This window comes from Hyla sarda, chromosome 7, assembly GCF_029499605.1.
Source record: "Hyla sarda isolate aHylSar1 chromosome 7, aHylSar1.hap1, whole genome shotgun sequence".
Lineage (NCBI taxonomy): Eukaryota > Metazoa > Chordata > Amphibia > Anura > Hylidae > Hyla > Hyla sarda.
Window position 1 is genome coordinate 137,784,928 of NC_079195.1, and position 14,482 is coordinate 137,799,409.

General features: G+C 45.4%; 1 protein-coding gene across 4 annotated transcripts in view; it reads left to right on the plus strand.

The window, feature by feature from the left end:
• Positions 1-14,482, plus strand: part of LDB3 (LIM domain binding 3) — a 201,262-nt gene that overhangs the window by 54,331 nt on the left and 132,449 nt on the right. The gene's annotated exons all lie outside the window — the stretch shown is intronic.

Genomic DNA, 14,482 nt, shown 5'->3' on the forward strand with positions numbered 1-14,482 from the left:
AGCTGTTAGGGACACCGTGATTTCGCTGTGGCAGTCCAGAACAGCTCACTGAGCTAACGACGATTTGCTTTCACTTTAGACACAACATTCAACATTGAAGGCTGCGTTTAAAGGGTTAATAGCACGCGGCACAGTGATCAGTGCCATGCACTATTAGCCATGGTTCCCGGCCAGGCCCGACCCGCTATGAGGCCACACCGTGGCCCCGTGTTATAGAAGGGGAGAGGACCCAGGAAGTGCAGGTACGTCCTGGGCCGGGAAGGGGATAAAGTACAATACTGAATGTAACCCAACTCAAATAACTGAAATGTTGACTAAAGAATATGGAAAAGGCTACTCATTTGCACAATGATCTGCAAATACCGTACAGAAATCAGAGGCGAAAACAATTCAAAAGAGATGTGTGAATGTGTACTCCCACCAGAAGTCGAAGTGGTCCATCACCATTGTAACTTCCTCAGGGGAGAATGGAAAGCTGTCTCTCTTTCTAAAAGCATACCCATCAGATCCAACAAAAAAACTTTTTTTAATATATCACTCAGTACCTCTGTACATCTAATTTTTATGTGTCTAGCACCTTTATTTTTATTTATTTTTTACACTTTTAATTTAGCTCACTAGTCTGAATTCCTCTCAAAGGGAGGGGGCGTGGCAGAGATGTGAGTGGCGGACAGTGAGTAGTGGACAGTGATATGCCAGCAGAGAGGCAGCAGCGCCGAAGGCTGAAACTGAGTGGTGGAGCAGGCAAAGTGAAAGTAACCTGTCACCCAGCCGCAGCACGATGCATGTTGGTTGTCTCGCTCGCAGCACATCGCTTCTGTCACCCGATCCCCTGGAGATCAGAGGTACAGAAGCAGAGAAATGTTCCCCGCAGAAGCAACTTGTGTGCCTGAGCAAAGCACGCTCACAGCGGGAAGACAGTGTACTTCCTCCCGCTGTGAGTGGGAGGAAGCTGACAGTGGGAGGATTTTTCCCCCAGCTGTGAGCCCTGCGTTCACAGCTGTCAATCAAGGAAATGGGTCCATGACGTAGGTGATGATGCATGGACACAGCAGGACTAGTATGTGTCCAAGCAGGTGGGGGGGCAGTTGTTTGACTGGCTTTTTCTAATGAAAGCAATTGCAAAACCTATTGGTTTTGCATGCTTTACAACATATCAAAAGTTTTTGGATCTGACAGTGTCCATTTAAGGTCGATGGAAGAAACGAAAATAACTGACAATGCTCCACTGTCTGAATAACCTCCCCTAGCGGAAAGCGGTCACCCTTGTAGTCCCTTTTGGTGACCCTTGTAGTCCCAATAGATGGGATCCCCACCAAATAGACACTTATGTCATATGCTGTAAGGTTGTTTATTGTTTCTTCTTAACCAGGCTTCAGAAGACAGAGCCTTTGTACACTACATATATTCCGCTCTAAAATAATTCCAAGTAGAATCTTCTTGAATTCCATTTATTCAGATTCTGCTGAAAGAATGTTTTTTCTTCTGCTACAATCCACCCAGAACTGCTTCTGTGCAGGGAAAATTTCAGAAGAAACCATAGGGCTGTGCAGATCGCTGCAGTCCTCTTATTATAGAGACTGGTAGAGGAACCTAGTAATCAGATTCCCATGATCAACAAGTGATAACATATCCTAATAATATTCTGTCACTTGCTGCAGCTGATGTACCTTCTTAAAATATCCTGTATTCAACTGGTTCAGGTGTGGTTTTCACTATGGTATTTTAAGACTGCAAGTTTGTTTTACATTCTGGGTACCAGTGGTTTTGTCGTCTTGCTACTTTGAGTTCTACAGTTCATCATTCTATGCAGGGAAGTGCAAGCATGAAAATAAACAGCAGTCTTTAAATATCACCATGGCAGGTTTATAGACATTGTTGAAATTCCTTTTAAGTAGTTTTCATAAAGTCAATGGTATGGAAGCTGCTGTCTTATTAAGAAATATGTGCTGTGATTTTATAAAGGCAGTTTTACTGATGATATTGTAACAGGAACATTGGACCCATCTGGCCAGGACAGGATTATACAGTCAGGGGGTGTGAAGGATTGACATTGAGGGCCACGTATGCCGAATACATACCCCTGACTATATAATTCTGCCCATCATATTTATAATTAAGTTCATGCCCATCTAACTGATTCCCTGAATTGTCACACAAAATATAATTTCACTTATCTCATGTACAAAAGGGCATATCAAGAAGGGTGATCAGGGCACCCTAAGCTTTTTTTTTATTAATGACTAGCTGAGTACCCGGCGTTGCCCGGTTTTTCCTTCCTCATCCTTGTTGGGGAGGAAAATCAACAAAGGAGGAAGCTTTTGACTTCAAATCCCATCCCCATATATTTTTGTCATATCCCAACCCCATATCCCGTCCTCATACCCCGACCTCCTATCCCGACCTCCTATCCCATCCTCTTATCCCATCCTCCTATCCCTTCCTCCTATCCCATCCTCCTAACCCGTCCTCCTAACCCGTCCTCCTATCTCGACCTCCTATCTCGACCTCCTATCCCGACCTCCTATCCAGTCCTCCTATCCCGTCCTCCTAACCCGTCCTCCTATCTCGACCCCCTATACCGTCCTCCTATCTCAACCCCCTATCCCGACCTCCTATCCCAACCTCCTATCTCAACCTCCTATCCTTCCTCCTATCCTGTCCTCCTATCTCAACTTCCTATCCCGACCTCCTATCCCAACCTCCTATCTTGACCTCCTATCCCGACCTCCTATCTCGACCTCCTATCCCGACCATCCCGTCCTCCTATCCCGTCCTCCTATCTCCACCTCCTATCCCATCCTCATATCCCGTCCTCCTAACTCGACCTCCTATCCCGACCATCCCATCCTCCTATCTTGACTTCCTATCCCGACCTCCCAACCCGTCCTCATATCCCAACCTGTAATACTTGTACCAGGTGTTGAAATATGTCCAGCCCTACAGAAGTTATGTGAGAACATACATTTCCCATTGATTTGCATGGGACTTTAAACAAAAACCCCGACCCTCACAAAGGGGGGTAGTTAAGGGTTAAATTAACTATCCTATATTTTAAGTAGACATATAAGTAACATGCGACCAAGTATTATCAAAATATCTCCAGCCGTTTGGAAGTTATGCAGTAACATATATTTTCCATAGACTTGTATAGGACTTTAAAAATGAACCCCGCCCCTGGCAAATGGGGGTGAGTAAGGGTTAAATCACCTATCCTATGTTTGTTGTTGACATATAAGTAACATGTGTGCCAAGTTTCATGTTAATGTCTTGGGGTTGCGGTGAATACATGGTGTCACTGGGTGCCAGGAAACAGGGTTTTCTTACTTCCAGCCAGGAGGAGGAGAGACCTGGAATCTGTGGGGTAACAGCCTTGACAGAGCGATTTAGTGTGGGGTAAAGGGAGGTTAAAGAGTACCTCTCATGATCTTGTTAAATTTTATAATCCTTCCAGTTTACTGCCCCCATCATGATAAACCACCCCCTGCCTTTATTTTATTGTTAGTTTTCTACCTTCATATTGCTCTGTATTTTCTGCTCACTCTCAATCAGATTCACAGACTGGAAAGGGGCGTTACCCAGCAGGCGTGACATCAACTGAAGCCATACAGGGGAGAACTTCCTCCCTCACTCTGCTACACACAACCCAGAGCAGTTCAGTGTGAGATGAGCTATGATTGAATAGGTTGCAAACTTCTCTCCCCCCCCCCTCAGCATTTCCTGGTTTTGGACTTCTGCCAGGCCGGCAGGAGTCCAAAGTCTGTGCAAAAGATGGGGTGAAATGTGCTCTGGACAACTAGGGAGACACCTAGTGGCAACTTTTTTAAACACAAATAAACATAGGAAACTAAAAAAATGTAACCCCTTAAAGGGGTTCTCCACTGCCCTGCCTTCCGGAGCTCCGCTCGCAGCGTCCAGAAGTTCATTACTCCGAACGCTGTATGCGGGCTTCCGTGTTCGAGGCTGCCCCCTCGTGACATCACGCCCGCCCCCTCGTGACGTCGGAGTAATGAATTTCTGGATGCTGCGAGCAGAGCTCTGGAAGGCAGGACAGTGGAGAACCCCTTTAAATACGTAAATGTACGTCCTGGTGCAGCGGTACTTAGCGCACCAGGATGTACATTTGTGTCCTGTGTATGACCGAGTGCATCGGAACGGTGCTCGCGCCATACACTGCGGGCGGATGTCCACCATTAACCCCTCAGATGCTGTGATTAGAGATGAGCGAATCGAAGCTGACAAACCCAAATTCATTTTGAATTTCTGGAAATATTCGATGTGCAACGAATGTGAATATTGCCGCGATTCTAGCACGCAAATCGCTTCATTAAACTCCATTTACCATGGTGCAGGCTCCAGGGCATCTAAAATGGCAGATCCACATGTCAGTACATGGGGCAAAGAACGCTGGGAAGGCGGGAAGGGAAGTAGGCAGGATGACCCTGAATCACATGCAGGATGCAGCCTATCAGCAGCCAGTGACCCCTATGTCACTTCGTTACAATAAACTGCAGAAGGATCATAGGATGCAGAGCCTGTGTGTGTGTTACAGCAGAGAAAAGCGCAGTCCAGCTGCGTTTAACATCCTCCTAGTCACATCAGTGTTCTCGTGGACGGAGAGCATTGTTTTTTTCACTGACAATGATATTTACTGCATCTGCAGCCAATAATCTCCCAGTCACTTTCTTCAGCATTGTATTACAGAGAGGGGCAGATAGCTGTGTGTTGCCTCATACCTTTCAACAAGCTGCTTCATTTTCATAAACCTTAGCAGAGGAGGCAGGAAAATTTTAATAGCGCAATTCAGTGTCTTTGTTCCACCAAAAATCATCTCCTGGTTACACTAGTCTGTAGACGGTATAATACCCAGCAGTCCATTCCTAATAGTCTTTGACAAAGTGCAATTTTTTGTTTAGTACACAGCTTTTTTTAGCTACAGCCCTGTTGTGTACTGATGGTGTTTTACAAAAATATGTTTTTTTTTAAGGGTACTGTAGCACATTTTTTAAAGATTTTATTAAAGTTTTTCAGAAATAGAAGAAAATAGTATCACAACAATGCGAATGCACAATAACAACTCACATGTCGAAGCTGCATCGGGAACAACAGCAAGGTGATATGTATAATTACTGTATTACTTACAGTTCAGACAGCACATCATAGACAAGGTGGAAGAGAGGGTGAGAATCAGGCAAGGTTAAGGTCAGGTAGGAGTCTAAATATGTGTAAGTATATGCGTTGGAGCAGAACACCTCGACATCATATTATCTATATAATAGTAGGGGGGGGAGGGTAGATGTGAAAGCGGCTTGAAGAATAGCGAGATGTTTGAAGAAGAGAAGGCGAGAGAGAAGAAGAGAAGGAGTGGGAAGGAGGGCAGCATGAGAACGAGGGAGGTAGTGGCTTATTACAAACAGCAAGGGACCAAGTGTCAGGAGGTTTCTACTTACCACACGATCTAGTTGTTGCTGGGCTCGTCCACCTGGAACAGGATCTATTGTTGGGCGGTGTGTGTGGGTTATGTCTCTACTTGTAGGGCATAGGGATAAGGTACAACCAAGGGTTCCTGGGGGACACAGTGGGCGCAGTTGAGTGTTCAAGATATAGGGTGTCATATTCTGGTGAGGCTATAAATGTCAGCCATGGCCACCAGATGGCGTTATATTTCGTGAGTTGCTTCGGGTTGTCTGCTAGTAATTCTTCCATTTTATTAATTTTTGCCACTTCTGAGAGTCAAGTAGAGACGGTAGGGGGGATGGTTGATTTCCACAGCCGCGGTATCACTGATCTAGCTGCTAGCAGCATATATGAAATCAATCTCTTGGTGGGCCTGGGTAACTGGTTTTCAAAGATCGGCGACATCTCCAACACACATCTGAGACTCCCAGATACATGTTGGCCAGAAGCGCCGGGACTCTGTACCACCTAGTTAGAATTTTGTAATTTATTTCGTGCGCTTTGCAGGAGATCGATGTTTAGTGGCAGTTGTGGAGAGCTTGAGACCAGTCAGAGTCGGAAAAGGTGTGAGCCACATCTCTCTCCCAGCTATTCCTACAAGATAAGGGTTCTTTGATGGACGATGCCAGCAATAGCGGGTAGAGGGCGCTCACTGTGTGTTGAATGTCTTTTTTGGCTATGCAGAGTTGCTCAAAGTCTGAGAGCGGTCGATGTAGGTTCAAGGCGTTACGGGACACCTTATAAAAATGTTTCAGTTGTGCGTATTGGAAATGTTGGATAGCGGTAGGGGGTTTCCCTTATAGGATATCTGAGAGGGGTTTCATATCGTTGTCAGAGAGGAGAGATTGAAACGTAGTATAAGTCTTGTTACTGTGAGAGAGATAGTCTCTATTGTATCGGGCTGGGGGGAATGCCGGGTTGTGGAACAACGGGGTTAGGGGTCCATTCCTGGTGAACATGGGGTTTTTAGTGGTGTAAGTTTTAAGGATTCGTGAATAGAAGCTATGACCGTGGGTAAGTGACTGGCCCCAGACTGTGAATGAGGTTTTTTTTTGACACCACAGTAATGTCCTCGGATCGAATCCTAGGGCATCATGTTCCAGCTGAATCCATTGGTTGTCTACCGAGTAATGAAAACAGTCCAGAATGCGAGTCATCGCGGCTGCTAGATAATAAGATTGGAGATCGGGCAGTGCCAGACCCCCCTCGTTCTTTCGTCTGATGAGGACGTGTCTTGCAATTCTAGCATGTTTTTGCGCCCAAACAAACCTGGACTGTAAGGAAGTCAGTTCTTTTAGGAAAGCTCAGGGGAGAGTAACAGGAGTGCTAGTAAATAAGTACAGAAGGCGGGGGAGGACATTCATTTTAAGAATATTAATCCTCCCCAGCCAGGAAAAGTCTTTCCTTTCCCATTTGGATAGGTCTGATTTCAGTTGTAGTACATTTTTTAGCCCTCATAAGTGCATACCGCATACGTACATCTAAGTAGTGTACTATTTTGTACCTGTTAATCTGTCAAGGGCCTACATACTCTGAAAGGACAGACAAAAGTAATCACCGGCTGATGTTTTACAAAAATACTGAGTTTTTAGGTGCATTGTAGTGCATTTTTCTGCCCTCATAAGTGCATACACCATACATACATCTAAGTAGTGTACTATTTTGTACCTTTTAATCTGTCAAGGGCCTACATACTGTGAAAGTAAAGCCAAAAACAATCACCGGCTGGTGCTTTAAAAAAAAAATTACAGAGTTTTTAAGCGCATTGTAGCGCATTTTTCTGCCCTCATACGTGCATACCGCATACGTACATCTAAGTAGTGTACTATTTTGTGCCTGTCCATCTGTCAAGGGCCTACATACTGTGAAAGGACAGACAAAAGTAATCTCCTGCTGGCGTTTTACAAAAATACAGAGTTTTTAGGCATAGTGTAGCACATTTTTCTTCCCTCATCAGTGCATACCGCATACGTTCATCTAAGTATTGTACTATTTTGTACATATAAATCTGACAAGGGCCTACATACTGTGAAAGTCCAGGCAAAAGTACTCACTGGCTGGTGTTGTACACAGATACTTTTTTAAGTGTACTGTAGAGCATTTTTCTGCCCTCATCAGTGCATACCACATACCTGCATCTAAGTAGTGTACTATTTTGTACCTGTTAATCTGTCAATGGCCTACATACTGTGAAAGTACAACCAAAAGTAATCACCGGCTGGTGTTTTACAAAAACACAGAGTGTTTAGGCGTATTGTAGTGCCTTTTTCTGCCCTCATCAGTGCATACCGCATACGTACATTTAAGTAGTGTACTATTTTGTACCTGTTAATCTGTCAAGGGCCTACATACTGTGAAAGTAAAGCCAAAAGTAATCACCAGCTGGTGTTTTTAAAAAAAAATTACAAAGTTTTTAGGCGCATTGTAATGCATTTTTCTGCCTTCATAAGTGCATACCGCATACATACATCTCAGTAGTGTACTATTTTGTATCTGTTATTCTGTCAAGGGCCTACATACTGTGAAAGTCCAGGCAAATGTAGTCATCATTTGGTGTTGTACTCAGATACTTTTTTAAGTGTGCTGTAGGGCATTTTTCGGACCTGCACACCACATACCTAAATCAAAGTAGTGTACTATTTTGTTCCTGTTAATCTGTCAAGGGACTACATACTGTGAAAGGCCAGCCAAAAGTGCACACCTGCTGCTCTTCTAGACAAATACTGTTTTAAGTGAAGCATATTGTACTCCCCTCATATACGCGCTAAGTATGTCAGGCAGAGAAGTGCCAAGACGTGCCCAAAGGAGTGGCATAGGCCTAAATCCTTCAGGCAGAGGTCACAGCAGACTAGGGGCGAGTGGCAGCAGGAGTCGCAGAGAGAGACCTGAGCTCCCGTTATCAGCTAGCGGTCGTGTCTCTACCAGCAACCCATCTGCCCTCGTCGGTTAACACGGTCATCCACTTCATCACAAGTGACATCTGACACCCCTAGTCAACAGTCGGTGGGTTCGTCAGACACAACCCTCAGTTGGAATGGCCCGGGAGCAGTCCCTGTCCTCCCATTGCCTCTGTCCTATGCCGTTCCCTCCCTTACAGAAGTATCTTATGCTGTGTGCCATTCCCTCCCTTACAGAAGTATCTTATGCTTAGCTCCACTATTCACTGAGGACGATCTAAAAGAGGACAGTCAGCAGCTACTGCCCAGCCAAGAAGTGGAGGAGACATCTGCCGCTTCCTCCGCTGTGCGGGCAAGTAGTGGTGATGAGAGTGACGTGGGAGGCGGTGTTGCAAGGGTTCAGGATCCTGAAGCAGACACTGTTGAGGAACCTGAGGAGGACATCAGTGACGCGCAGACACTTGTTGATGATGATGAAGCCGATCGCAATTGGGAGCCAGGTGCAGAAGGGGCTTCATAATCATCAGGAAAGAGAGTTGCAAGTTGCCTGTGAGGCAGCAGCTGAGCCAGCAAGGCGGTAACACGGTTGGCAGTCAGCGAAGTGAAAATTCTGGAGCCAAACGTGCCCCGTGGAGACCACCTGCTTCGTGGTAGCCTACCTTCCCGGGATGTAGTGGAACAGGGGTTCCTGGAGATGGCAGCAGTAGCAGTCAATTAGTGCGGACTGTTAGTGGGAAAATCAGCTGCTCGAAAGTGTGGCAGTTTTTCATCAAGCATCCAGAGGAGGTTCACATGCACATGCAAGATATGTTGGCAGAAGGTGAAGCGCGGCCAGGGTCCCAATGTTGGCACCACGGCCCTGCGTCAACATAAGCTTGGCCAACATAAAGCGGCCTGGGAGAACCGTGGCTCCGATGTAGTGGTCCAGCCCGCTGCGTCACCCAGTGGCACGCCGCTCCCTCTTTCAGCCAGCCAAGGCTCCACCACCTCAGCCGAAGGGAGCTGTGTGTCATACCCTCCATCAGTTGCTCCAGATGCTCCTGCTCCTTCTACTTTTAGTCAGCCATTCTGCCAACAATCTATCGGCAAAGCCATTTTTTAAGAGACAACAGTATGCGCCCACTCATCCAACGGCGCTGAAGCTGAATGTGCTCCTGTCTAAGTTGCTGGTGCTGCAGTCCCTCCCTCTTCAAGTGGTGGACACTGCACCTTTCAGAGAACTGATGGCTTGTGCCGAGTCGAGGTAGAGAGTGCCAAGCCGTCATTTCTTTGCGAGGAAGGCAGTACCAGCCCTGCACAATTTTGTGGAAGAGAAGGTGGTCCAGTCGTTGAGCCTGTCAGTGTGTACCAAAGTGCACGGCACCGCAGACATCTGGAGCTGTAACTACGGTCAGGGAGAATACATGTCTTTTACGGCTCACTGGGTGAATGTGGTTCCTGCACAGCCACAATCTCAACTTTGACAGGTCAAGCCGCTTCCTCCTCCACGCTCTCAGGCCGTTGGTCCTGTGACAGTGCGCGACTCCTCATCCTCCACCATGTCCTCAGCCTTCACTGCCCAGACATGTTTCAGTGGCCCTTCAGCATACCATGTGTGCAGGGCACGGCGGTGTCACGCTGTTCTTCACATGGTTTGCCTAGGCGAAAAGAGTCAAACAGGGGAGGAACTGCTAAGAGTCATTCGTAAAGAAATCGGAGTATGGCTTATTCCATGAAAACTGGAAATGGGAACCATGGTGACTGACAACGGGAAGAACATCTTGCATGCACTGCGTCTGGGAAGGCAGAGCCATGCATCTTGCATGGCACACACGTTCAATCTGGCTGTGAAGCAGTTCCTGAAGTGTTCCCCCCATTTGCAAGACATCCTAGCAATGGGAAGGAAACTTTCCATGCACTTCAGCCACTCGTACACCGCAAAGCACACCCTCCTTGAGCTGCAGCGTCAGAATTGTATCCCACAACATAGTCTGATTTGTGACATTGCCACACGTTGGAATTCCGCCCTCCACGTGTTGGACCGACTGTACGAACAGAGAAAAGCCATCACCAATTTCTTGATGATCCAAGCTCATATGGGTACTCCACTGTGTAACTTCAATGTGAACCAGTGGCAGCAAATATGTGACACCTGCCGTTTGCTCAGGCCCTTTGAGGAAGCCACATTATTAGGAAGTCGCCAGGATTACGGAGTGAACGACATCATTCCACTGCTTCATTTCTTACAACACCTGTTGGAAATTATGGCTGGTCAGGGCACTGGAGACATCTCATGGCCACATGAGTCCTGTGGGGGCTGAACTGGAGGAGGAGGGGGAGGGGCACCGTGGAGCACAGTTTAGGTTTCGCCAAATGGGAGTTTTTTCTAGTAATCTGACAGCAGAGGAGGAGCAGGAGCAGCCAGAGTCGCTAGAGGGTTATGAGGAAAGCGAGACAAAGGACCCAGACACCCCGTGCCCGTATGCAGTGGAGAAAGAGGCAGGGAGTCCCTCAAAGTCACTTGCACAAATGGCGCGATGCATGCTCACCTGCTTGCGTAGTAACAGATGAATTTTCACCATTCGGCAGCGGGATGAGAGGGAGGACAAAATGACCTACTGCAGAGGCATCCTATGCAGTCAGTTGGCCGGTGCCTATCAGTGCCATCGTCCATCCTCTCGCAGGTCTGAATCGGTGGGCCCCCTGCACTCACCTTCCACTGCCATGGTTGATGGGGAGGGGTGGGGTGGCAGGAGCAGTACCAGCTCCATCAGCAGCAGCCTTAGTCTACAGTCGCTGATGAGTAGCTTTCTTCGCCCCCCCCCCCCACCATAGTGAAGCAACTCAACAGCAGCAGGTAGACCTGGAGCAGGACCGGAACCAGCAGGTGGTGGCATACCTTGACATGCCCATGCCAACACACCTTGAAGATCCGCTGGACTTCTGGGCAGGCAAACTTGATATGTGGCCGCAACTAGCAGAGTTTTCCCTGGAAAAGCTGTCCTTCTCGGCCAGTAGTGTGCCATCAGAGCGGGTGTTTAGTGCAGCGGGGCCATAGTCACCCCAAGGAAAACTCATCTGTCCACGAAAAATGTGGAGAGACTGACCTTTGTGAAGATGAATCAAGCATGGATCAGCCAGGATTTCCAACCACCAATGCCTGATGCATGAGAGTAGATTGACCATGGTGCCACACCAACACTTCACAAATATGGATAGTGCCAAACAGATTTAAGGCTCTGCTCCCCAGTTACAAACATTCCTCCACATCAGACCTTTTTTCACCCACCTTCGTCACTGGGTACTGGTATTGCCACTCACCACACCACTCTGTCATCGGGTCACTTTCAGGACTCCTGATGCTACTGCTGCCACCTCCAGGCTGTCTCATTCAGCCACTATATGGTCTCTTCTCATGCTTCAGCCAACTCCAGGCTGTGTCCTTCAGCCACTATATGGTCTCCTCATGCTTCAGCCACCTCCAGGCTGTGCCATTCATCCAATATATGGTTTACTGGTGCTTCAGCCATCTCCAGTCTGTGTCATTTAGCAACTACATGGTTTAGTGATGATGCTGGGCCTAGGACATTACCTATACATGTTTATGGTAGCACTAGGTACCATACATCTTCAATGGAAATGTCAAAATTCATCTTTTATTCTTAGAGATTGTGAGGCCCTATTGTGATGCCACCTCCAGGCTCTCTCATTGTGCTGCCATGTGACATGTGACTCCTTGTTAGATTAGGTCCTTTGTACCCACACCCCGGGACACTAAAACTTGGGAGTTAAAAGTTCAATTTCAAAATCCTCAATTTCAATTTCAAAATCTTAAATTTCTATTTTAAATTCTTAAATTTCAATGGTCTCCTCATGCTTCTGCCAACTCCAGGCTGTGCCATTCAGACACTATATGGTTTCCTCATGCGTCAGCCACCTCCAGGCTGTGCCATTCAGCCACTATATGGTCTCTTCTCATGCTTCAGCCAACTCCAGGCTGTGCCATTCAGCCACTATATGGTCTCTTCTCATGCGTCAGCCACCTCCAGGCTGTGCCATTCAGGCAATATATAGTTTACTGATGCTGGTGGGCCTGGGGCTGGGAATAAAAAATGTTTTATGGTAGCAATAGCTATCCAAAATCTTCGGTTTAAATTTCAGAAATCATCTTTTAATCTTGGGGGTTGTGAAGCCCTAGGGTCTACTCATGCTGCTGCCAACTCCTGGCTGTGCCATTCAGACACTATATGGTCTCCTCATGCTTCAGTCAACTCCAGGCTGTGTCATTCAGCCACTATATGGTCTCCATATATTGACTGTGTATTGTAGGAAACATGTGGGTATCCTTGAGTTACTATCCCAGTATTATTGCCAGGTTGATACCAGACCAGTAATAAAAGGAATATTGCCAAGGACTAGCAGAAACAGGGAACTGTGGATACTGACCACCTTCTGTTGGCATAGACTGACTATCCCAGGTGGTAGATTTATCATTTTGAAGTTTCTCAATTCCAGTAGGCTTTAAGTTGTTCATTATTTTGTGGTTGTGGTTCTTCAGTTGCAGAAATAAGTTGTATCATGTTTTCCTGTTCCTGAGATGAGCTAATGTCACTGGAACACACAATGCTCATATTGTCATCTAACTATGGATATTTTTCTTCAGAGAATGTATGTATCATTTAATTATTTTGAATGTCAGGTGGTATTCTGACAATTTCTGATTATAAAGGAATTTTGGAATCTGGGACACAGGTAAAAATAAGTATTTTTAAGCGTACTGTAGCAAAATTTTTTTGCACTCATAAGTGCATACCACATACCAACATCTAAGTAGCGTATTATTTTGTATCTGTTAATCTGTCAAGAGTCTGTATACTGTGAAAGGACAGCCAATAGTAAACACCTGCTGTTCTAGACAAAGTGAAGCATATTGTACTCCCCTCATATACGCAATAAGTATGTCAAGAAGAGTAGTGAAATCTCAATTTCAAAATCCTTCATTTCAATTTCAAAATCTTAAATTTAAAAATCATACATTTCAATGGTTTCCTCATGCTTCAGCCAACTACAGGCTGTGTTACTAAGGCAATATTTGGTTTACTGATGCTGCTAGGCCTGGGTCTGGGAATAAAACTTTTGTTATGGTAGCACTAGCTACCCAAAATTTTGGTTTACATTTCAGAATTCATCTTTTAATCTTAGGGATTGTGAAGTCCTAGTGACTACTCATGCTGCTGTGCCATTAAGACACTATATGGCATAAACGTAAAAACAAACAAAAAATCCAAAAATGCAGCTTTTGACACATTTAAGAAAAAAAACATTTTTATAAAAATAGATCTAAAAGTTTTATATATGCAAATGTGGTATCAATAAAAAGTATAGATGACAGCACAAAAAAGGAGCCCTCACACCACCCCATATACAGAAAAATGAAAAAGTTATAGGTGGTCAAAATAGGGCGATATATTACTGATTTTGAACAAAAAGTTTAAGATTTTTTTAAGCAGTAAAAAATTAGAAAAGTATCTAGCCATGGGTATCATTTTAATCGTATTGACCCAGAGAATAAAGAACACATGTCACTTTTACCGTAAAATGTACATTGTGAAAACGAAACCCTCCAAAGTGTGCAAAATTGTGGTTTTCATTAAAATTTCCTCCCTAAAAAAATTATTGTTTGGGTTCGCCATACATGTTTTGGTAAAATGACAAAACAAGCCCTTATATGGGTCTGTAGATGGAAATATATAAGAGTTATGGATTTTAGAAGGCGAGGAGGAAAAAACGAAAATGCTAAAATAAAATTGGCCTGGTCCTTAAGGTCAAAATGGGCTTGGTCCTTAAAGGGTTAAACAAAGTATATTACAAAGATGTTTTTATTTGCTTTGAGGAGTGCAATTGCAAAAATTCTTTTAATGAGAGACATTTAATGAAAAAAGGAGACAAGAAGAAAAGCACAATAAAGGAGGCTGTGACCTGCAGCCAGCACTGAGGCAGCAGTAGGCTTGATCTGGCCTTTGACATATGGGCCAGTGAACAAGAGAGATTCCTGGACTGGAACAGTAGATTGAGACAACATCTGGTGTGGGAACTCATTGAGCACCACAACACAGTAACAACTGATTGTAAAGAACCGAATTGTGTGG